The 25,601-nt window shown below is 38.8% G+C and overlaps 1 protein-coding gene and 1 long non-coding RNA gene across 8 annotated transcripts in view; both read right to left on the minus strand.

The window, feature by feature from the left end:
• Positions 1–25,601, minus strand: part of CFAP299 (cilia and flagella associated protein 299) — a 717,854-nt gene that overhangs the window by 40,751 nt on the left and 651,502 nt on the right. The gene's annotated exons all lie outside the window — the stretch shown is intronic.
• Positions 15,164–25,601, minus strand: part of LOC147370396 (uncharacterized) — a 39,140-nt gene continuing 28,702 nt past the window's right edge. The window contains exon 3 of one of the 2 annotated variants that reach the window (XR_015166128.1): positions 15,164–15,623. This is a non-coding gene — a long non-coding RNA (uncharacterized LOC147370396). Of the gene's footprint in view, positions 15,964–25,601 lie in introns of both variants that reach the window. The other variant, XR_015166127.1, reaches the window with a different exon arrangement.

A 25,601-nucleotide genomic window follows, 5' to 3' on the forward strand; every position in this document is an offset into this window, starting at 1 on the left:
CTTTCCCATCTTCCAACCCTGTTTATTCTACACTTGCTACACTGTTTCTATCAACAAGTAGCACTCAATAAATATTCATAAACTAAATTAATGATACAGTGCCAATATTTATTATCATTCATCATTCAATTGATTATATTATTTTCAATTACTACAGAACTAAAACAAAGAAATAGCAAGAAAATTATTTTAAAAGGTAATTAAGAGAATTCACCTAGAACATTGATCTGGGACTTAAATCTGAACTCTGAAGCGATTGTTTAAATTTTCTCTATCTAAAATTTAGAGGTTGACCTATATATTGCAAAGGCTCTTCCCAATGGAAATAGTCTATTATTATGAAAGCCTCCTTTGATTCAGTGAATTATTGCATGTTATTTTAATTTATGTGTAAATGTTCAGATCTAGAACATACTTGTAGAAAAGTTCAAACATACTGTATGAAAGGTGAAGGACATAAAAGGATGATTTGTGTGAAATTGATTAAGGTTTTGGAGTAACAGAACAAATTACCATTTGCTCCCCATGATAAACATCCTAGTAATTGGGCATTTTATTATATAAGAGCTTACTTATATACAACTTATATAAATAAGTTAGAATAATGAGTTGAGATGAATATGTATAAAATTTTTTCATTAAGTGACAATGGGTCCTTATGCATATTTTTGGAAACAATGACCTGTTTGTCATCTATTTTACATGATGACTCATAGTATCAGAAAAAAATATTTTTATTACATCACAGGGAAACAGGGCTTTGGACCACCAGGGGGAGTAAAGTTCAAAGCCATTGTCCCCAAAATGCTTTGTCCTAATTTTGTTCAATATCTTCCTTCAAGTGGCATATTTAGGGAAACTATGGAAGCATAACGGACAATGCTGTCAAAGATTAGAAAATTTTGCACATAAAAATACATTTAAGGCAAGCCAACATCTTAAGGGTGAATCCAGAACAAAAATAATGACTGTAACAATTGTAGTCTCCACTACCTAAAGCATAGGGGGAAAAAGAAAAGATCATTATCATATGAACAGGAAATTTGACATCACAGAGAACACATTACTGAAAGAGAACCTATTAGCTCCTAAGAGATTTTCCCTATGAGTATAACCAACAGTTCATAATGAATAGGAGGGAGTTTTTATTTCAATCTCCATTAATAATGGAATCTTCCTGGGTTTTAAAGAGTTGGACCAGTAGGCATTTATAGTACCTAATACTTGAATATGCTTATAAAGTTAAAACACATTTCATTTGAGAGAAAAATAAAGAATATTTATAAGACAATTTTTAGGAGGAGAGATAATCATATTTAAAGGAAATCTGTAAAAACAGAAATAAACTTAAAAACTTACAAAAACAGTTTTTGTGAAATCAAAAGATTTTATTGAAAAATGAAAATTCAGGGGGTTTTATCTGAGTCATGGGGACATTTAGGCATTAAAAATTATTGTCTCCTTTTTAATCCCTGTGTAGACAGTCTGTAAGTAGGATGGCTACAGTTCTACTGTCCAAACTAGGATCTTACTGAGAAAAAAAGAAGCTGCTGACAATTGTGCCAAGACAATAAGAGTAAGCTCAGACAATGCCAGGAAAACTGAGGTGTGTGGTCACCACACCTACAGACCATTTAAATGCTGCTGTTTTAGAGCTGATTTATCCAATGTTTGTCTAAACTGTTTCCAAAGGTTTACCATAGATTTGCCAAAACTATGATAAAGATGTTTAAAAAATGCTAAAACATGTTTTCTTATGGTTGATCCTTTTTATTTTATTGATGTGGAAAAATTATATGAAATTGCAATTGTGGTAAAGAGACATGAAATTTAATCTAGAATAATAAACACTCCTGTTGTTTTTCTATTTTTCAAATAATATCAAAGCAGTAAAACATTCTATAACAAACTAATTTCCTGAAATATCATATTCCCTGTAAAAATATAGGTTTGATCAGTGATTTTGGTTGGTAAGGATATGAAACCTAAAGTTTAGTGTTTTCAAAAGTTAGTTAACTTGGCTCCTATTCATAGCTATACAATGTATCTCTAACTCAATCAGCTATTTAATGAATGCATATTCCAGTTAGGAAAATATAGATAACTGTTGACCAATCTATTGCAACTATTAAAATAATTGAAAATATTAAGTGCCCTAGTGACAGGTAGTCAGAAGTGTCATTCAATTCAATTCAACACATCAAAAATAAAAAAGGATTATAATACAGCCTGAGAAATGATACAATAGGTATTTGTGTAAGGTATTTTTGGACTGTTCTGTCAAAAAAGAATATGTATCTTGGTAAGATATGTTCCTAATGAGATTTTCTTGATGGAAAGAAACAGGGCCAAGTATTCTAGGTAGAAAGGACATTAAATGTTAGACAAGAACTGAAAACTTTGTATGTTGTCATATTCGACTCTTGCGGGCTCCTCTGTCCGTGGGATTCTGCCAGCAAAAAATACTAGAATGGGTTGCCTTTCCCTTTTCCAGGAGATCTTCCCAACCCAAGGGTCAAACCTGTGTCTCTCAGGTCTCCTGCATTGGCAGGAGGATTCTTTACCATTAGTGCCACCTGGGGAGCCTGAAAAATGAGTATATATCAATTAGTGTTAACCTTTACAAGAGATTCTCAGTAGTTTCATACTAATGAGGCAGAAAATAAATTGCTGTGGATTGAGAATCAAATATGGACTGGTCTCCCACCAAAATGTGGAGAACTTTGGGTGTGCCTTTCCTTCAGGGAGAGCAAAGGAAGCAAGGAGAACTGGCAAAGTTGGCTCTCCTCTCCCTTGAAGGCATGTGGATAATAGGGAGTGTTCATTGCCAGAAGGTCACTGAGTCAGAAGACAGATGGGCACCTGTCTGGCATGTTCACCATGTTACCTGCTCTAAATCCAAAGTGCAATGTCAAGTATATGGACTGGTTATGGAAGGTGTTAAGGGTAAGGTAAATGTTATAATATATGGTATACTTGAATATTTGTGATAAGTCCCCTAGGGTAAAGAACAATGTAACCCTTGATCAGAGGAATCCCTCTTATAGAAAGATTCAGAGGAAGTATTCCAAATCTGCTTCCATACTCCCATGCTGGCCTCCTCACCGTGGATCCCAGCCTTCTGGCAAGGTCTCTGGAATGTTTCATTGCTACCGCAGGTAATAGGAAAGGAGTAGGTGATAATAACAGATCTACTCATTACCATACCTCCCCAGAGTAAGGAAAGAGAGTTACACACAGCCCTTTCTGATTTTTCAAAGGGAGCAAATATTAGAAACATCCTGGAATACCTCTCAGTTCCAAATCACAGAGTGAGAATCTCAAGGTCAAGAGAGAATGGCACTATCTAGCCCTAGAGTAATTAGGCTATCCGGCCATTCCTCATGAAGAAGCTGAAGAGGAAGTACTTTGCTTAGGCAGAAACCCGAGGGAAGGGTGCATGTATGGGTTGGGTGTCACAGAGACCCCTACCTTAATTTCATTCTCTTTCTGATATTATTATTGAAACAACTGTCAATAATGTTATTTTGCATTGATGTAGTGCTTTGTCATTTACCAAGAACCTTTATACTGTTGTTCAATGTCCAGAATAATGATGTGTTAGGCAGGGCATTTATTTATAGGTCATTTCAAGATATTGGATATAATTCCCTGTGCTATACTGTAAATCCTTGTTGTTTAATTTATGTATAGTCATTTGTATCTGTGTTAATCCTATATTCTTATTTTGTTCCTTCTTCTCTCCCTCTCTTCTTTGGTAAATATGTTTGTTTTCTATGTTTATGACTCTATTTCTGTTTTGTTAAATACATTTGTTTAATGTATTTTGTTTTATTCTTTAGATCTCACATTTCTAGGTCTAACTTACTCCACTAAGCATAATAGCCTCTAGTTCCATCATGTTGCTGAAAATGACATCATTTATTTCATTCTTTTGGGGGCTGATAATATTCTGTTGTATATATATATATATTGACTCTTCTTTATCCATTCATCTCTTGATGGGCACTTGAGTTGCTCCCAAATCTTGGCCACTGTAAATAGTGCTGCTATGAACACTGGGGTGGAAGTAGCTTTTCGAATTAGTGTTTTCATTATTTTTTTTATATCCATACCCATCAGTGGAATTATTAGATCATTTGGAAGTTTTATTTTTTTGGGGGGAGGGACCTCCATACTGTTTTTCAGAGTGGCTACATCAATTTACATTCCCACTAACAGTGTACAAGTGGTCCCTTTTCTCCACATTCTCACCAGAATTTGTTATTTGTGGACACATTTTATGTTTTTGATGTTACAATTTACATTTGGTATACATAAGAGAAGAATGTGAGAAGGAGACAGAGGAATCTCATACAAATGTAAGAGGAGTAAGACAGTGGCATGAGAACCAAAAGGAATAGAAGGTATAAAAAAATAACAAGGACATCTAACCCCTTGTCAAATGCAAGAAAGAAATGAGAAAATGACCAAAATTTGATGGCTATTATTGATAACTGTTCTCTTAGAGGCTAGTGTGCATTTATGAATATTGAGATGTTCTTTAGGTTTACTGATCTTTCTATAAGTAGAAAGATTCGGGCCTGTAATCACCATTGTTTTCCTTCATATCTATGGATGTATTTCTAGAATTATAATTTTTTAGTCATGACTATGTGAAAAGGTAAGGCATTTTAATAAAGAAATGTCAGTATATTAGGGAGAGGAAATTACGGTGGGTCTTGGGTCCTAGAGACTAGAGAATGAAAGCAGATGTGAAAACTGGATTGTAGGTATGTTGTGAGGAAGACTGGATAGCCTTCAGGCTCAGGCACTATAATTGTGCCTTGATATGAAATGGCTCTGAATTTGTTAAAAAGATGTGCAATTTAGAGCTATATTCTAGGTGAGTGTTATGAAACAACATTTAGGCAACATGAAGCTGTGGTGGAGGAACATAACGCTGGAGAAGAGAGACTGCCTTCTCTGCTGCTATACCTGGAGGGACACTGCCCAGATTAGAAGTGAAATCCCAAGTCACTGAAGTACTTTTTTTTAGTGGATAGAAATTTTACCAGGCAGATGCATCAACTGCCTGTTAAAACTCATGGTATGGTACATTTGTCTAGGAAATGGGATCATTTGGCAGTACAAGTAAGATGATCTCAAGAAGGCTGGAGTTTCTGTGCTTGAATTACAATCCTCTAGGAAGGGAAGATACCCAAACTGCTAGGTGGCTTGGTTTCAACAGAAACAACTTGTTGAAAGGGGGTTCTGTGGCTAATGAAAATGGTTTTGTGAGTTTGTGTCCTTCAAAAGATAGTAACAAAGACTTAACCACTTTGGAACAGGTAGACTTGAAAGGCAGAATTCAAAATATCTTCTGTGATCTCTACGCTTTGGTGGTATGCCCACAATATTGTATATGGCTTGGCAAAAGGGGCTTTACTAATTGTTTGACCTTAATATAGGGAAAAGATTCTGGATTATCCAGATGGGCACAATGCTACTGTTGTTGGTGTTTTAGTCGCCAGCTTGTGTCTAACTCTTTTGTGACCCCATGGAGTGTAGCTGGCCAGATTCCTCTGTCCGTGGGATTTCCCAGGCAAGAATACTGGAGTGGGTTGCCATTTCCTTCTCCAGGGGATCTTCCTGACCCTGGGCTCGAACCCATGTCTCCTGCATTGGCTAAGCCACCAGGAAAGCCCAGTAATGCTATCGTAAGAGTCCTTAAAAACAGAAAAGAAAGCCAGGATAAGTCACAGAAATTCAAAGTATGAGAAGGATTTGGTGCATTGTTGCTGGCTTTAAGATGGAGGGGCCATGGGGACCTCAGCTGAATAAGTAGATGGAACTGAAATCTGCCAACAATCTAAATGGACTTGGAAGTGTGTTCTTCCCCAGAGCATACAAAAAGGAATGCAGTTTTACCTTCATCTCAGTCTTGTGAGACCCTGAACTGAGAATCCAGCCATACGGTGCTGACCTACGGACGGTGACATGTGTGTTATTCTAAGCTGCTAAATTTGTGGTAATTTGTTACTTGGCATTAAAAAGCTAAGACATCAGGCGTTTGCAAGGGCCTTAGGATTAACTTAAGGAAATATGTTGAGGAGGAAATAAACATTTTATCACAGTTGGGAGGCTGGGATGGACCTGAGGCTCAACATTTATTTTGAGTGTTAAAAGGAATGTGACCTCATTTTGTACTCCCGATTGGTAAAGCAGGAATATAAGTTATAATTAGAATGTGATCAGGGAGAAATAACAAAAATACCGCTGAAACAACAACGACTAAAGCAATGAGAAGCCACATAGCAGGAAAACAACCTTAGGCAGAAAGGGGAGCCAAACACTTTATAGCCTTTGACTTTTCATTGGGCAGTTTTGTTTTATTTCTGTAGATGCTATGGAAAGCTATCTTTTTTTTTTTTTTAAAGGTCTGTCTGCCCAACTGTGCAGAGCTAAGCCAGGAAAAGATGTGCTGGCTCCTCCGGGATAGAATGAAAATGGAAGCAGCTATTCTCTGGGGCCCATCACGGTGAATGGGAGTAAGAACTGAGGAGAAAAACATGAAGTGGAAAGAATCAGAGCTGCTCATCCAGCTCTCTTTCCTCATCTGACATATGTCCTTTGAAAGCCTTCTTCATTCAAATAATCAGGTTTTCAGTGTTTTATTTTCACAAGTGAAACCATTACCTTATACTGACTTTGTGCCAGAACTCTTTTCACGACCCTACCTGCCACTCAGTCTTTTTCCTGCAATGATTCTCCTTCTCTTTCCTTTGCTGATTTTAATACTGAAACAGAAGAAGCAGTGTCTTATCATGTTTATGCGTCATGACTGGATGAATATGAGTCACCAGTAAGTGTTACCACTACCCATCCAGTCACCCAGTCTAGAAATGTGGGTCACTTCAGGCTTTTCCCACTTCCTCTCCTACATCCTCTCTCGTCAAGTCTTATAGATTGTATCTCCTTAAGCTCTCACGTCCATCCTCTTCTCTCCAAATGCTGCATCATACATCAGTTCTCACCTGAATTAATACAATTCCTTCATTACCAGCCTCCCAGCTTTGTCTGCATCCCCTATCATCCTTGCAATCACAGGTATCTTTCAGGATAGCACATCAGATATGACATCCCTGATAAAAAATACTTTTCTGACACCCATGGCTTTCTAACCACACTCTAGAATGTAGCACACAAACTCTCCAAAACCTGGAAGCTGCGTCTTTGGCCACCCCACCTATTCCCGACCCCAGATTTCTCTTAAGCTTTTTCCACGATGCATTTCTTTCAACATGCCAGTCCATGCCCTGCCAGTGCCTCTCTAACCATCAGGCATGCTGTTTTCTTTGCCTGGATTGCCCTCTCTGCATTTATTTTTCTTATCTTGTCGAGCGCTACTCTTTCTCCAAGTCTCTTATCACATAATCCCTCCTCCAGTCTCTGTGCTGAATAGACACTCTACTTATAAATATTTATTTATTTGGCTGTGCCAGGTCTTTGTTGCAGCATTCAGGATCTTTAGGTGTAGCAGGCAGGATCTTTTTAGATATGGCAGGTAGGATCTAGTTCCCTGTTCAGGGATAGAACCTGGGCCCCCTGCATCAGGAGTGTGGAGTCTTAGCCACTGGACCACCTGGGAAATCCTGATACTCTTCTTTTAGGAACATTAATGTTCTGTCTTGTAACAATTGATTTACTCTTCTCTCTCTCAGCAGTAAAGAATTTGCCTGCAATGCAAGAGATGCAGGTTCGATCCCTGGGTCAAAAAGATTCCCCTAGAGAAGGGAATGGCAGCCCACCCCAGTATTCTTGCCTGAAAAATCCCATGGACAGAGGAGCCTGACAGGCTACAGTCCATGGGGTTGCAAAAGAGTTGGGTATGACTTAGTGACTAAAGCATCAAACCATCACCTTCTCAATTAGCCTGTGAGCCCCATAAGGGTATTCTTGCCTGGAAAATTCCATGGACGGGGAGCCTAGTGGGCTGCAGTCCATGGGATAGCAAAGAGTCGGGCATGACTGAGCATGCATGCAGGCTCATAAGGGTAGGAACCAGGTTTTATTTGACGACTCCCAGAGCTTCTTGCAGAACCTGGGACTTGGTTATTTCCAACAAATGTTTAACTTTTCCCTTTGCTACCATGAGACTGCCGTCAATTTAAAATGGACTTTCATCTTCAGCATCAGTTTCTCTTTCTCTCTTGGGTCTACTGTTACCTTCTTTCTGTTTTGGTCTTCATCTTCCCTGCTAAGAGCTTTGGGTCAGACATTATGAGATACTTATACATTAGCACAGAAGAATTGTGTCTTCTTTCATTTGCTGGTGTCATGGATTGACACTGTGGGAGTGTATGCCCTGTCACTTTTAAGAGAATACATTTTTGAGTGGGAGAGGAGGCTGTTTACTGACACTCCTTCAACTACATCACATACTCAGCACCTCCTTTGTTTGTACAAAGCATAACTCTCGTCGGTATGACTAGAGTACCAGACACCCCACCGAAAATTGAATGGCAGAGATTATTATAGTTGGGTAAAACACTGCATTGAAAAACCTGTTGTTTAGCCCTTGAGAAGCTGGTAGGATATGCTTTTGGCAAGCATTTGGACTTGATAATAATGACAAAACATAAAAAGGTAAATGAGCAATATTTTGCTTAGTAAAGACAGAATATGAGGATTGAGAGAGAATACACATTGAATGTTACAAAGCCTCCAGAGGAAATGAAAGGGAGGATATGTGGGCTACTGTTTATTTGACTGGCACATACTGAGGGATTTCCTAAGCTTAAAAGCAATGGAAGGAATCCTAAAGGAAAAGATAGACCAATTTAACTTCATAACAATTTAAAATATTTTTATGTCAAGATAAGTCATAAAAATAGAGGCAGTAAATACGGAAAAATGTGTGCCATAAACATCCTGAAATTATAATACTCTCTTACAAAGTAATTTAAAAAATTTCAAGGGTCCTAACTTTAAAATTTGGAAGAGACCAGGGACTTTCCTGGTTGTCTAGTGGGTAGACTCCCACTCCCAATGCAGGGTGCTGCAGGTTTGATCCTTGATCAAGGAACTACATGCTTCATGATAAGAGTTCACATGCCACAAGAAAGATCATGAGAGCCACAACTAAGCCCCAGTGCAGCCAAATAAAACAAATAAATTAATTAAACAAACATTTAATAAATAAATACACTAGTCCTTTTAAAAAAATGTTGGGTGAGACCAAGGATAGATAGATCACGGAAAATAAAATAGTGGCCAGCAAATAGTTAGAATAATCACTGCTAACAAAAAAATTAAATGTTTTTGACTTTTAAAATGGAGAATAATTAAGAAGTGTGTATTACTACCAACTAGCAAGGGTATCATGAGACAAGCACACACACACACTGATAGCTTGTGAGAGTGCAATTTATTACATTTTTGGAATGCGATTTGGCAATGTGCAGAATAAGCCTTGTAAGAATTTATATCACTTGACCCAGCAATTCCACCTCTAGGAACCATAGACAGATATGTACATAAAGACTCTCTACAGTATTATTTATAACAACGATGGTTTGAAATCAGCCTACGGGGTCCAAACTCCTAGGCCAGGCAGTCAGAGGGCCAAATTCTTACTTAAACTGGGTCTGTGGCTTCCCTGATAGCTCAGTTGGTAAAGAATCCGTCTGCAATGCAGGAGTGGGGAAGATCCGCTGGAGAAGGGATAGGCTACCCACTCTAGTATTCTTGGGCTTGTCTTGTGGCTCAGCTGGTAAAGAATCTGCCTGCACAGTGTGGGAGACCTGGGTTCAATCCCTGAGTTGGGAAGAGCCCCAGGAGAAGGGAAAGACTGCCCACTCCAGTATTCTGGCCTGGAGAATTCCATGGACTGTATAGGCCATGGGGTCACAAAGAGTTGGACACGACTGAGCAACTTTCACTTTTCAACTAGCAGTAGCAATGAAAAAGGCAGACTAGGAGGCAGAGCGTGGAGAGAGAATAGTGGTTTTTAAACAGCAAATATTGAGATTCTTTTTTGAACTCCAAAATCAATTTGCTGGTCCACAGCCAGAATGAAAATCCAGAATGGTATAGAAAAGAGTAGAAAATATCAGAGGGCACTTCATTGGGTAAAGTTTTACAAACCTTTACCTAGAATATTTATTGAGAGACTCAAGTAATCTCTTCTTCCCCTTTAAAAAAAATGTTTAGTGAAAGATTTCAAACACACCTAAAAGTAGAGTGATTAGGTAACAAATCCCCATGTACCCATTATCCAGCATCAATAATTATCTACAAAGTGTCCTTCAGTTTCTTTTCTTTTTTAATATAAATTCATTTATTTTAATTGGAGGCTAATTACTTTACAATATTGTATTGGTTTTGGCATATATCAACATGAATTCACCATGTGTGTGCACGTGTTACCCCTCCTGAACCCCCCTCCCACCTTCCTCCCCATACTATACTTCTAGGTCATCCCAGTGCACCAGCCCCGAGCATCCTGTATCATGCATTGAACCTGGACTGGCGATTCGTTTCACATATGACATTATACATGTTTCAATGCCATTCTCCCAAATCATCCCACCCTCGCCGTCTCCCATAGTGTCCAAAAGACTGTTCTGTACATCTGTGTCTCCTTTGCTGTCTCACATACAGGGTTAACGTTATCATCTTTCTAAATTCCATATATATGCGTTAGTATACTGTATTGGCGTTTTTCTTTCTGGCTTACTTCACTCTGTATAATAGGCTCCAGTTTCATCCACCTCATTAGAACTGATTCAAATGTATTCTTTTTAATGGCTGAGTAATATTCCATTGTGTATATGTACCACAGCTTTCTTATCCATTCGTCTGCTGATGGACATCTAGGTTGCTTCTATGTCCTGGCTATTATAATCAGTGCTGCGATGAACACTGGGGTACACGTGTCTCTTTCAATTCTGGTTTCCTCAGTGTGTATGCCCAGCAGTGGGATTGCTGGGTCATATGGCATTTCTATTTCCAGTTTTTTAAGGAATCTCCACACTGTTCTCCATAGTGGCTGTACTAGTTTGCATTCCCCCAACAGTGTAAGAGGGTTCCCTTTTCTCCACACCCTCTCCAGCATTTATTGCTTGTAGACTTTTGGATCGCAGCCATTCTGACTGGCGTGAAAGGGTACCTCATAGTGGTTTTGATTTGCATTTCTCTGATAATGAGTGATGTTGAGCATCTTTTCATGTGTTTGTTAGCCATCTGTATGTCTTCTTTGGAGAAATGTCTATTTAGTTCTTTGGCCCATTTTTTGATTGGGTCATTTATTTTTCTGGAATTGAGCTGCAGGAGTTGCTTGTATATTTTTGAGATTAGTTGTTTGTCAGTTGCTTCATTTGCTATTATTTCTCCCATTCTGAAGGCTGTCTTGTCACCTTGCTTATAGTTTGCTTTGTTGTGCAGAAGCTTTTAAGTTTAATTAGGTCCCATTTGTTTATTTTTGCTTTTATTTCCAATATTCTGGGAGGTGGGTCATAGAGGATCCTGCTGTGATGTATGTCAGACAGTGTTTTGCCTATGTTCTCCTCTAGGAGTTTTATAGTTTCTGGTCTTACATGTAGATCTTTAATCCATCTTGAGTTTATTTTTGTGTATGGTGTTAGAAAGTGTTCTAGTTTCATTCTTTTACAAGTGGTTGACCAGTTTTCCCAGCACCACTTGTTAAAGAGATTGTCTTTTCTCCATTGTATATTCTTGCCTTCTCTGTCAAAGATAAGATGTCCATAGGTGCGTGGATTTATCTCTAGGCTTTCTATTTTGTTCCATTGATCTATATTTCTGTCTTTGTGCCTGTACCATACTGTTCTGCTGACTGTGGCTTTGTAGTAGAGCCTGAAGTCAGGCAGGTTGATTCCTCCAGTTCCATTCCTCTTTCTCAAGATTGCTTTGGCTATTTGAGGTTTTTTGTGTTTCCATACAAACTGTGAAATTATTTGTTCTAGCTCTGTGAAGAATACCGTTGGTAGCTTGATAGGGATTGCATTGAATCTATAAATTGCTTTGGGTAGTATACTCATTTTCACTATATTGATTCTTCTGACACATGAACACGGTATATTTCTCCATCTATTAGTGTCCTCTTTGATTTCTTTCACCAGTGTTTTATAGTTTTCTATATATAGGTCTTTAGTTTCTTTAGGTAGATATATTCCTAAGTATTTTATTCTTTTCATTGCAATGGTGAATGGAATTGTTTCCTTAATTTCTCTTTCTATTTTCTCATTATTAGTGTATAGGAATGCAAAGGATTTCTGTGTGTTGATTTTATATACTGCTACTTTACTATACTCATTGATTAGCTCTAGTAATTTTCTGGTGGAGTCTTTAGGGTTTTCTATGTAGAGGATTGTGTCATCTGCAAACAATGAGAGTTTTACTTCTTCTTTTCCAATTTGGATTCCATTTATTTATTTTTCTATTCTGATTTCTGTGGCCAAAACTTCCAAAACTATGATGAATAGTAGTGGTAAAAGTGAGTCCCCTTGTCTTGTTCCTGACTTTAGGGGAAATGCTTTCAATTTTTCACCATTGAGGATAATGTTTTCTGTGGGTTTGTCATATATAGCTTTTATCATGTTGAGGTATGTTCCTTCTATTCCTGCTTTCTGGAGAGTTTTTTTTTTTTTATCATAAATGGATGTTGAATTTTGTCAAAGGCTTTCTCTGCATCTATTGAGATAATCATATGGCGTTTATTTTTCAATTTGTTAATGTGGTGTATTACATTGATTGATTTGTGGATATTGAATAATCCTTGCATCCCTGGGATAAAGCCTACTTGGTCATAATGTATGATCTTTTAAATTTGTTGTTGGATTCTGATTGCTAGAATTTTGTTAAGGGTTTTTGCATCTATGTTCATCAGTGATATTGGCCTGTAGTTTTCTTTTTTTGTGGCATCTTTGCCAGGTTTTGATATTAGGGTGATGGTGGCCTCATAGAATGAGTTTGGAAGTTTACCTTCCTCTGCAATTTTCTGGAAGAGTTTGAATAGGATAGGTGTTAGCTCTTCTCTAAATTTTTGGTAGAATTCAGCTGTGAAGCCATCTGGACCTGGGCTTTTGTTTGCTGGAAGATTTCTGATTACAGTTTCAATTTCCGTGCTTGTGATGGGTCTGTTAAGATTTTCTATTTCTTCCTGGTCCAGTTTTGGAAAGTTGTACTTTTCTAAGAATTTGTCCATTTCTTCCACATTGTCCATTTTATTGCCATATAATTGCTGATAGTAGTCTCTTATGATCCTTTGTATTTCTGTGATGTCTGTTCTAATTTTATTGATTTGATTTTTCTCCCTTTGTTTCTTGATGAATCTGGCTAATGGTTTGTCAATTTTATGTATCCTTTCAAAGAACCAGCTTTTGGCCTTGTTGATTTTTGCTATGGTCTCTTTTGTTTCTTTTGCATATATTTCTGTCCTAATTTTTAAGATTTCTTTCCTTCTACTAACCCTGGGGTTCTTCATTTCTTCCTTTTGTAGTTGTTTTAGGTGTAGAGTTAGGTTATTTATTTGACTTTTTTCTTGTTTCTTGAGGTATTCCTGTATTGCTATGAACCTTCCCCTTAGCACTTCTTTTACAGTGTCCCACAGGTTTTGGGTTCTTGTGTTTTCATTTTCATTCATTTCTATGCATATTTTGATTTCTTTTTTGATTTATTCTGTGATTTGTTGGTTATTCAGCAGCATGTTGTTCAGCCTCCATATGTTTGAATTTTTAATAGTTTTTCTCCTGTAATTGAGATCTAATCTTATTGCATTGTGGTCAGAAAAGATGCTTGGAATGATTTCAATTTTTTTTTGTTTAATTTACCAAGGCTCGATTTATGGCCCAGGATGTGATCTATCCTGGAGAAGGTTCTGTGTGTGCTTGAGAAAAAGGTGAAATTCATTGTTTTGGGGTGAAATGTCCTATACATATCAATTAGGTCTAGCCGGTCTATTGTATCATTTAAACTCTTTATTTCCTTGTTAATTTTCTGTTTAGTTGATCTATCCATAGGTGTGAGTGGAGTATTAAAGTTTCCCACTATTATTGTGTTATTGTTAATTTCCCCTTTCATACTTGTTAGCATTTGTCTTACATATTGCGGTGCTCCTATGTTGAGTGCATATATATTTATAATTGTTATATCTTGTTCTTGGATTGATCCTTTGATCATTATGTAGTGTCTTTCTTTGTCTCTTTTCACAGCCTTTGTTTTAAAGTCTATTTTGTCTGATATGAGTATTGCTACTCCTGCTTTCTTTTGATCTCTATTTGCGTGGAATATCTTTTTCCAGCCCTTCACTTTCAGTCTGTATGTGTCCCTTGTTTTGAGGTGGGTCTCTTGTAGACAACATATTTAGGGGTCTTGTTTTTGTATCCATTCAGCCAGTCTTTGTCTTTTGGTTGGGGCATTCAACCCATTTATATTTAAGGTAGTTATTGATAAGTATGATCCTGTTGCCATTTACTTTATTCTTTTGGGTTCGAGTTTATACACCCTTTTTGTGTTTCCTGTCTAGAGAGGATCCTTTAGCATTTGTTGGAGACCTGGCTTGGTGGTGCTGAATTCTCTCAGCTTTTGCTTGTCTGTAAAGCTTTTGATTTCTCCTTCATATTTGAATGAGATCCTTGCTGGGTACAGTAATCTGGGCTGTAGGTTATTTTCTTTCATCACTTTAAGTATGTCCTGCCATTCCTTCCTTGCCTGAAGAGTTTCTATTGAAAGATCAGCTGTTATCCTTATGGGAACCCCCTTGTGTGTTATTTGTTGTTTTTCCCTTGCTGCTTTTAATACTTGTTCTTTGTGTTTGATCTTTGTTAATTTGATTAATATGTGCCTTGGGGTGTTTCGCCTTGAGTTTGTCCTGTTTGGGACTCTCTGGGTTTCTTGGACTTGGGTGATTATTTCCTTCCCCATTTCAGGGAATTTTTCAATTATTATCTCCTCAAGTATTTTCTCATGGTCTTTCTTTTTGTCTTCTTCTTCTGGGACTCCTATGATTCGAATGTTGGGGTGTCTAACATTGTCCCAGAGGTGTCTGAGATTGTCCTCATTTCTTTTAATTTGTTTTTCTTTTTTCCTTCCTGATTCATTTATTTCTACCATTCTATCTTCTAATTCACCAATCCTATCTTCTTCCTCCGTTATTCTACTATTTCTTCCCTCCAGTGTTTTTTATCTCATTTATTGCATTATTCATTATATATTGATTCTTTTTTATTTCTTCTAGGTCCTTGTTAAACCTTTCTTGCATCTTCTCAATCCTTGTCTCCAGGCTATTTATCTGTGATTCCATTTTGTTTTCAAGATTTTGGATCATTTTCACTATCATTATTCGGAAATTCTTTATCAGGTAGATTCCCTATCTCTTCCTCTTTTGTTTGGTTTGGTGGGCATTTATCCTATTCCTTTACCTGCTAGATATTCCTCTTTCTCTTCATCTTGTTTATATTGCTGTATTTGGGGTGGCCTTTCTGTATTATGGCAGTTTATGGAGTTCTCTGTATTGTAGAGTTTCCTCACTGTGGGTGGGGTTGTACGGGTAGCTTGTCAAGGTTTCCTGGTTAGGGAAGCTTGTGTCAGTGTTCTGGTGGGTGGAGCTGGATTTCTTCTCTCTAGAATGCAATGAAGTGTCCAGTAATGAGTTAAGAGATGTCAATAGGTTTGGAGTGACTTTGAGCAGCCTGTATATTGAAGCTCAGAGCTATGTTCCTGTGTTGCTGGAGAATTTGCATGGTATGTCTTGCTCTGGAACTTGTTGGCCCTTCGGTGGTGCTTGGTTTTAGTGTAGGTATGGAGGCGTTTGAGAGCTCCTGTCAATTAATGTTCCCTGGAGTCAGGAGTTCTCTGGTGTTCTCAGGATTTGGACTTAAGCCTCCTGCTTTTGGTTTTCAGTCTTATTTTTTACAGTAGCCACAAGACTTCTCCATCTATACAGCACCATTAATATAACATCTAGGTTAAAGACAGAAAGTTTCTCCATGGTGAGGGATACCCAGTGTGGTTCACAGAGTTACATAGAGAAGAGAAGAGGGAGGAAGGAGATAGAGGTGACCAGGATGAGATGAGGTGGAATCAAAAGAGGAGAGAGCAAGCTAGCCAGTAATCACTTCCTTATGTGTGCTCCACAGTCTGGACTGCTCAGAGATGTTCACGGAGCTATACAGAGAAGAGAAGAGAGAGGAAGGAGACAGAGGTGGCCAGGAGGATAAAGGGGGGAATCAAAAGGAGAGAGACAGATCCAGCCAGTAATCAGTTCCCTAAGTGTTCTCCACAGTCCGGAACACACAAAGAGATTCACAGAGTTGGGTAGAGAAGGGAAGGGGGAGGGAGGAAATAGAGCCGACCTGGTGGAGAAAAAGGAGAGTCCAAAGAGGGAGAGAGCAATTTTGGCTCCCAAGTAAAAATGGGTACTGAAGGTTGGGGTTCTTAAAGGTACAAAATTGATAACAAATACCAAAAAGCAAAGATTAAAAATCTAGAGTAGAGGTTGGATTTTCAAAAATACAATATCAAAGAGAGAAAAAACACAAAGTCACAAAGTTATAAAATATATGTGTATGTATATGTGTATATATATATATATATATATATGAAGTTTGCTTTAAAAAATTAGGTCTCTCTCTTTTTTTTCTTTTTACAAAATAATATTAGGTTATAAAAATGAAAATTAAAGGAGTAATAGAGGACTTCCTTTCAAAGACAATGGGCTGCTTATGTCCTCTGCTGACATTCAGAAGTTGTTTTGTGAAATTTACTCAGTGTTCAAATGTTCTTTTGATGAATTTGTGGGGAAAAAAGTGGTCTCCCCGTCCTATTCCTCCACCATCTTAGGACCACCCCCTGTCCTTCAGTTTCATCTTTCCCCTCTCACAAACTCACTCTTACCAACCAGATTAGCAAGTTCTGAACTTTATATAATTTTATATGAAAAAATTTTGTATCAATTTCTGTGATATTGTGATATAATAAGAAATATGGCTTGGTCTTCCAAACCCTTGTAATTTCTTGAGTAGAAGGGGTGAGTGGAGGGTGTTCTATTACATATCTTAAGCCCCTTTCAACCACCTCTGAGCATATGCTAATGAGAAGACTGTTGGTGGGGGCCTAGACAGATTCAGGATGGGGGTTGGTTGCCAGAGGAACCATCCTTGTGATTAGAGGATTAGAACTTTCAGCTGCACCCTCAGGCCTCCAGGGAGGGGAGAGATGCTACTTGGAGAAGCCAAAGATTGAGTTGATCACCAGAGGCCAATGATTTAATCATTTATACCTATATATAAGTGGAAACACAGACATATTTTCTTGGGCTCCAAAATCACTGCAGACGGTGACTGCAGCCATGAAATTAAAAAGTGCTTGCTCCTTGGAAGAGAAGACATGACAAATCTAGTCAGTCAGTTCACTCACTCAGTCATGTCTGACTCTGCAACACCATGGACTGCAGCACACCAGGCTTCTCTGTCCATCACGAACTCCCAGAGCTTGCTCAAACTCATGTCCATCATGTCGGTGATGCCATTCAACCATCTCATCCTCTGTCGTCCCCTTCTCCTATTGCCTTCAATCTTTCCCAGCATCAGGGTCTTTTCCAGTGTGTCAGTTCTTCGCACCAGGTGGCCAAAGTATTGGAGTTTCAGCTCCACCATCAGTCCTTCCAATGACTATTCAAAACTGATTTCCTTTAGGATGGACTGGTTGGATCTCCCTGCAGTTCAAGGGACTCTCAAGAGTCTTCTCCAACACCACAGTTCAAAAGTATCAATTCTTTGACACTCAGCTTTCTTTATAGTCCAACTCTCACATCCATACCTGACTACTGGAAAAACCATAGCTCTGAGTAGATGGACCTTTGTTGACAAAGTAATGTCTCTGCTTTTTAATATGCTGTCTAGGTTGTTCATAGCCTTTCTTCCAAGGAGCAAGCATCTTTTAATTTCATGGCTGCACTCACCATCTGCAGTGATTCTGGAGCCCAAGAAGATAAAGCCTGTCACTGTTTCCATTGTTTCCCCATCTATCTGCCATGAAGTGATGGGACCCAATGCCATGATATTTATTTGATTTTTGAATGTTCAGTTTTTAAATCTAGACAGAGTATTAAAAAGCAGAGACATCACTTTGCCAACAAAAGTCTGTCTACTCCAAACTATGGTTTTTCTAGTAGTCATGTATGTGTGTGAGAGTTGAACCATAAAGAAGGCTGAACACCAAAGAATTGATGTTTTTGAATTGTGGTACTGGAGAATACTTTTGAGAGTCACTTGGGCAGCAAGGAGATCAAACCAGTCAATCCAAAAAGAAATGAATGCTGTATATCCACTAGAAGGACTCATGCTGAAGCTGAAGCTCTAACATTTTGGCCACCAGATGCAAAGGGCTGACTCACTGGAAAAGACCCTGATGCTGAGAACGATTGAAGGCAGGAGGAGAAGGGGGTGACCGAGGATGAGATGGTTGGATGGCATCACAGACTCAATGGACATGAGTTTGAGCAAACTCCAGGAAATAGTGAAGGATAGGGAAGCCGGCTGTGTTGCAGTCTATGGGGTGGCAAAGAGTCGGACATGACTGAATGACTGAACTACAACAGCAATATAAAGAATGACTTTCTTGGATAATGTCATCTTTGCTCAAGATGTATTAGTTACCACTTATATTTTTAAAATTCCACATCCATTTCTCTGCTTACACATCTCAAAGATTCAGAAATACATAACTATCTACTGTATATTAGATATCCCACTGGCCCTTTACTTCATTTTTGTTTGTTTATTTACCTTTGACTGCATTGGGTTTTCACTGCTGTGTGGGGGCTTTCTCTAGTTGTGGTGTGAGGGCTTCCAATTGCAGTGGTTTCTCTTGTTGTGGAGCACAGGCTCTAGTATGGCAGGCTAAATAGTTTGTGGCTAACAGGCTTAGTTTCCCCCTGGCATGTGAGATCTTAGTTCCTGGACCAGTGATCAAACCAGTGTCTCCTGCATTGGCAGGTGGATTCTTAACCTCCGGACCACCAGGGAAGCCCCTCTAGTGGCACTTTAAATGCCATATATACAATACGGAGTGCTTGATCTTCCCCTTGAACTTCTGTTGTCCTGGATTTTCCTTTTTACATTAATTGGTACCTCTGTTGACTGAGACATTCATGTTTTAGGTTTAGAATTGTGCTTGACTCTCCCCTCTCCGGATTTACCCGGTGGCTCAGCAATAAATAATATGCCTGTAATGCAGGAGCTTCAGGAGATGCAGGTTTGATCCCTGGGTTTGGAAAATCCTCTGGAGGAGGGGATGGCAATCCACTCCAGTATTCTTGCCTGGAGAATCCCATGGACAGAGGAGTCTGGGGGGCTACAGTTCATGGAGTCACAGAGAGTTGAACACGACTGAAGTGACTTCGCACGCATGCACTCCCCTCTCCACACAGCCTGTTTCCACTCAGTTCTGCCAGTTTCCCTCTGTGAATATTTCTCCTACTGGTCTCCTTGTCACCCTGCCCCCCTCCACCATCACCCTAATCCAGTCCTTTAGTGTGTTTATTGTCTCCTTGCCTCCTGTCTTATATCTATTTAATCCATCTTCAACATTGCCTGCAGGGCGTTCTCATGCTCAAGATTTAACCATGTTGCCTCCCGATGCACATCCCTTTCAATGACTCACCATCACCTATAGCATAAATTCCAAGTTTCTTAATTTGGTTTGCAAGGCCCTTCATGTCTTATTGCTCCCAGTTTGAGGTTTATGCTGTAGCAACCTTGAACGACAAATAGATTCTCTTTCCTGTATTATGTTGTTTTTCAGTTTTACAACCTTGTTCATGCCTTTCCCTCAGCCAAAATGCCATTTCCCCATCTTCCATGAATGGTAACGCCTATGCATTCCTTAAAAATGAGTTTTGTGGGGACCTACTCTATGAAGCCGTGTCTTCCCTACCCTCCTTCCCCGCCCAGTGAATTCACTCTATATTTTCCTCTATAATTAGATATACTTTGGGCATATTTCTATCACTCTATTTCCAAATCGTTTTATAATTGTCTATGTCTAACTTTTTTTTAATGTCTAACTTTTTATTAGATGATGTGTTCCTTGAGGGAAGGAACTGTATATTATTTCTCTTTTGGAAATCCAAAAGATAGTAAAAGATCTGCCTGCAATGCAGGAGACTTGGGTCCCATCCCTGGGTCGGCACGATCCCCTGGAGAAGGGAATGGTACCTACTGCAGTATTCTTGCTTGGAAAATTCCATGGACAGAGGAGCCTGGCGGGTTATAGTCCATAGGATTGCAAAGAGCTGGACATGATTGAGTGACTAACACTTTCACTTTCACTATATATATAGAGAGAGTTGATTTGCTTTATTTTACAGCAGAAATTAATACAACATTGTAAAGCAACCATCTTATTAAAAAATAAGATAAAATCACTTAACACTGCCCAATGTATAGTGGGTTGATAGATAGAAATTTAGAAAATAAAATAATGAATGATGTGTCAGAGGATAAACTAAACTACTCTCCTCAAACCTGGGGATTAAGAATATGAGAATTGGGCTTGGTGCTTGGATTTGTCAATTAATGTGGGGGAAATAGTGTCAAAAAAATTTAGACTGGAAGGAGACACGTGTGCAAATTAATAAATGAGAAAATGGTAATTTAATCCATGAGAAATAGGGTAAAAGTCAAGTTATGCCAGAAAGAGAAAAACAAATATCATATATTAATGCATATATGTGGAATCTAGAAAAATAGTACAGATGAATCTACCTGCAAAGCAGAAGTAGAGGCACAGACTTGGAGAACAAACATATGGACACCAAGGAAGGCATGTGGATGAGTTGGGAGATTGGGGTTGACATAAATCCACTATTGATACTACGTATAAAATAGATAACTAGTGAGAACCTACTGTATAGCACAGAGAACTCCATTCAGTGCTCTGTGGTGATAAATAAGGGATATATATGTATTTAAAAAGGCTGAGTGCCAAAGAATTGATGCTTTTGAATTACAGTGCTGGATAAAACTCTTGAGAGTTCCTTGGATTGCAAGGAGATCAAACCAGTCAATCCTAAAGGAAATCAACCCTGAATACTCATTGGAATATTCAGTCATTCCAATATTTATTGGGAGCTGAAGTGCCAGTATTTTGGCCACCTGATGTGAAGAGCTGACTCATTAGAAAAGATGCTGATGCTGGGGAAAATTGAAGGTAGGAGGACAAAGGGACAAGAGAGGATGAGATGGTTGGGTGGCATCTCTGACTCAATGAACATGAATTTAAGCAAACTCCGGGAAATAGTGAAGGACAGGGAAACTGTCTTGCTGCAGTGCATGGGGTCTCAAAGAGCCAGACGTGACTTAATACTGAACCATAACAACAGTTAATTCATTTTGCTGTACAGCAGAAACTAACACAGCATTGTAAAGCAACCAAACTCCAATTAAAAAAAAAAAGTCAGGTTCACAGAAGGAATTTGTGGGTTTTATAAGGATTAGGTTGAGTAACTCTTGATAGGAAAATAATATTTTATTGATAAACTGGGTTTAATATAAGTTATTAAAAAAAAAGGAAAAGTCAGCCACAGCCCAGAATAGAAGTCCTCATCCTTACCTTAACTGTTCCTTTCCCAATTCCCCATGTACACCCCCCAAAAGCACTGGAAAGTAAAGCTAGAGTTCCCTGCTTCCTGTTACAGAAAGAAGTCATGGACTTTCAAGGGACTTCTGGACATTATTAATAAGCAACAAAAAGTGACTGCAGGCTGGGGCATCAGTATTTTGTAGTAAAAGGGCACATATTTTAGTGAAGGTTAGGTCAGAGACATTGCATAGAAAGGAGCTAAAAAGAAGATGCATTACAGGAAGGGAAAGTAGGAGAAAGGGCTAGAATTAAAGACTAAGAGGTCAATCATGTGGCATACCCTCTCGAGACCTAAGGACATCGAGTGAAGACTTAAGTCATGAATATTGGCCTCTCCTCCTCCTCCTGTGGTCCAGGAGGCAGGTTAGGTACACGAACCTACAATCTGTATGATATACTACATGACCCACCACCATTGATTGGCTTAGCATTGACTCCATTTGGTTTAGTTAGGAAATACTACTTTCATCTTCAGTGGGATCCAGTGTGTATTTAATATAGGAGAGATGAGAGTCACATTCAGAATGAGGAGCTAGTAGTCTAGCTCCATATTTGTCTGACAGATACTGACAAATTCTGCTTATGAACTTATTTGCCAGGAAGGAATTTTGTCCAGGATTATTTGTCTTGATCTTTAAGTTTGAAAGGGGATGTATAGTGTAGTTAACTTCAGTGTATGATTCTGGGGTAGGGTTGGAGATGGGGAAGTGCATCATATGAGAGTAGTATTTTTCATGGAGGAGATTTTGCAAGTCCACGTTTTTACTAAAACTTAAAAAAACCAAACAGGTCAGATAATCCTTTAAAGAGAGAGGTTGTGTTTATGTGGCCAACATTGTGGAGCTAGATGGGGTATCCTAGAAAGCTCATATATACTGCTGCTGCTGCTGCTGCTAAGTTGCTTCAGTTGTGTCCGACTCTGTGTGACCCCATAGATGGCAGCCCACCAGGCTCCCGCATCCCTAGGATTCTCCAGGCAAGAACACTGGAGTGGGTTGCCATTTCCTTCTCCAATGCATGAAAGTGAAAAGTGAAAATGAAGTCGTTCAGTCGTGTTCAACTCTTAGTGACCCCATGGACTACAGCCTACCAGGCTGCTCCATCCATGAGAGTTTCCAGGCAAGAGTACTGGAGTGGGGTGCCATTGCCTTCTCCAGCAGGGACACTAACTACAAAGCAAAGAATAAAAAGAAATATTGGAACTAAGGGCCTATCTTTGAGTTAAAAAATTATTATACCAATAAAGAAGAGGAAATAAGTTTCAATATAAAACTTAAAGAAAAAGAGGTTTCAACTTAATTTCAAATGGAGGCATTTCTTTTTTGTTGTTGTTGTTCAGTCACTAAGTTATGTCTGACTCTTTACAACCCATGAACTGCAGCATGCCAGGCTTCCCTGTCCTTCACTATCTCCGAGAGTTTGCTCAAACTCGTGTCCATTGAGTGAATAATACCATACAACCCTATTATCCTCTACTGTCCCCTTCTCCTTTTGCCTTCAATCTTTCCCAGCACCAGAGTCTTTTCCAATAACTCAGATTTGACACCTAAGGGACTTAGGTTCACATAAGAAAATTATAGCTCCCTTGATTTTATCTGGATGGCAATCTTTGCAATAGTCTTAGCTAACTTTGGCCTGGAATTAATAAATACTTACAAATTTTTCCTTCGATGAACTTGATGTCCTGATTCTATGTGAACCAGAGATAAATTTGGACCAAAACAATAGAAAACTATGCCCACCTAGGAATGAAATGATCCAAACATATTGAATTTGTGAGTCATGGATTTGACTCAGAGGGAAAATAGTTTCTCATGTAGCTTGGAAAAAGAGAGAGCTGCTTAAGTTTAAGTAATGGATAATTCAACTTCACCTGAGGATCGCATGCTAATAGTTGAAGATGGAAAACATTGCAATAGCCTCAAACTATAATATAATATTCTGCCCACTTGAATTATAATGTGTTGAGAACTGCAGATGACTGCACTTCTGTCTTAGACATGATTGTGACCAGAGGCTAAATTCTTGAACTTCATGTACCACATCTGTCCAATAACTTGAATTAGAGGGTTGCATGGTAATTCAACACGGTTATTAAAACATATGGAGGTTAAATACTGATATAATACACTGGATTATAACCTGAACTGTGGAATCTGGAAACCATTCTAAGTAGGAATATTCTGTTTTGTAATTTGCTCCTTGTAGCATGCTTTAGGAACTAATAATTGAGAACTAAATGTGTATTTACTGAAATAGTAAGAAGAAAGTAAATGCAAGTCCCTAAGGTTTTGGGTTCAGTACCAGATTGTGAAAACTACAGATCTTCCCTGGCTTTTGCCCACACAATTTACAACCAATAGTTACACAAGCTATTGTGTGTATCTTCCTTTAACCTCCTGATTGACAGGGAGGCTTGTGCTGCTGCTGGACAACTGAGTCATCATCACAGTCTATGGACCTTTTACTTCCTCTTAGTTTCCTTACAGACAGACACTGGAAATAGAACTTTCATGCTCAGAAACCAGTTCCCAAACCTAGAGCTTACCCTGATATAAGAGTTGCTATTGAAGCAACCCAAACACTGCCTGTAAGATTCCATCAGCCTCTCTTCCCTCCCTCCCCACTCTCCTCCTCTCCTGGTGCTACAATTGTGAAGCCTGTGCCTGAGCAGGGTAGGAAATAGTTCACCTTTAGTGTGGGGAAAACTATGCTATTGAATAATATCTTGTTCAGTTCAGTTCAGTTGCTCAGTCGTGTCCGACTCTTTGCGACACCATGGACTGCAGCATACCAGGCTTCTCTCATGTCCATTGAGTTGGTGATGCCATCCAACCATCTCATCCTCTGTTGTCCCCTTCTCCTCCTGCCTTCAATCTTTCCCAGCATCAGGGTCTTTTCCAGTGAGTCAGTTCTTCACATCAGGTGGCCAAAGTACTGGAGTTTCAGCTTTAGCATCAGTCCTTCCAATGACTATTCAAAACTGATTTCCTTTAGGATGGACCGGTTGGATCTTCTTGAGGTCCAAGGGACTCTCAAGAGTCTTCTCCAGCACCACAGTTCAAAAGCATCAATTCTTCAGCACTCAGCTTTCTTTATGGGCCAGCTCTCATATCCATACATGACTACTGGACAAACCATAGCTTTGACTAGACAGACATTAGTCAGCAAAGTAATTTTGTTGCTGTTTAGTTGCTACATTGTGTCTGACTATTGTGCAACCCCCATAGACTGTAGCCAGCCAGTCTCCTCTGTCCAAGGGATTTCTCAGGCAAGAATCCTGGAGTGGGCTGCCATCTCTTTCTGCAGGGCATCTGCCTGGCCCAGGGATTGAACCCGTGTCTCCTGCATTGGTAGGCAGATTCCTTACCAGTGACCCAGCAGGGAAGCCCATACTATGTTAGATATTATATATAAATATTAGAACTTATAAAAAAGTTTTCTTTTTTTACATAAACCACTTACTGTAAATAAAAGATAGTTATCAGTTTGCTATTAAAAGTTTACAGACATGCACACACAAACCCACTATCAAAGTAATAATATTGAACAGATCTGACTTTGATACATAACATTGTTGGGAAAATGCAGTAAATGTTTCTAATAGTCTGCAAACTTTTGGGAAATAAATCATTGGTAAATTGAGGTCTACAAGAATATGCTAGATATGATTAGTCATAAATCAAATTCTATCACTTGTTAGCTTTCCCCACCATTTTAAAGTGGGGAGAAGACTGACTTTGTTATTCATAGCCATGGAAACTAAAAATTTATCTCATAATTAGAGTCAAGGCATGTAGTAACAGAAGAGATACAGGCAAAACACTAGTTTTAGATGTGTTGTGAAATCAAGTGAGTCATTGTAGGGCCTCTGGAGATAACCTGGTGTTACCTAGTTGCTTATGAATGTGATAGAAAACTAGGGCAACACAGGTACTGATATTTAAGGTGAATAG

This window comes from Bos grunniens, chromosome 6 (genome assembly GCF_055505025.1).
Source record: "Bos grunniens cultivar Pamir isolate PY7600 chromosome 6, Bosgru_T2T1.0, whole genome shotgun sequence".
Lineage (NCBI taxonomy): Eukaryota > Metazoa > Chordata > Mammalia > Artiodactyla > Bovidae > Bos > Bos grunniens.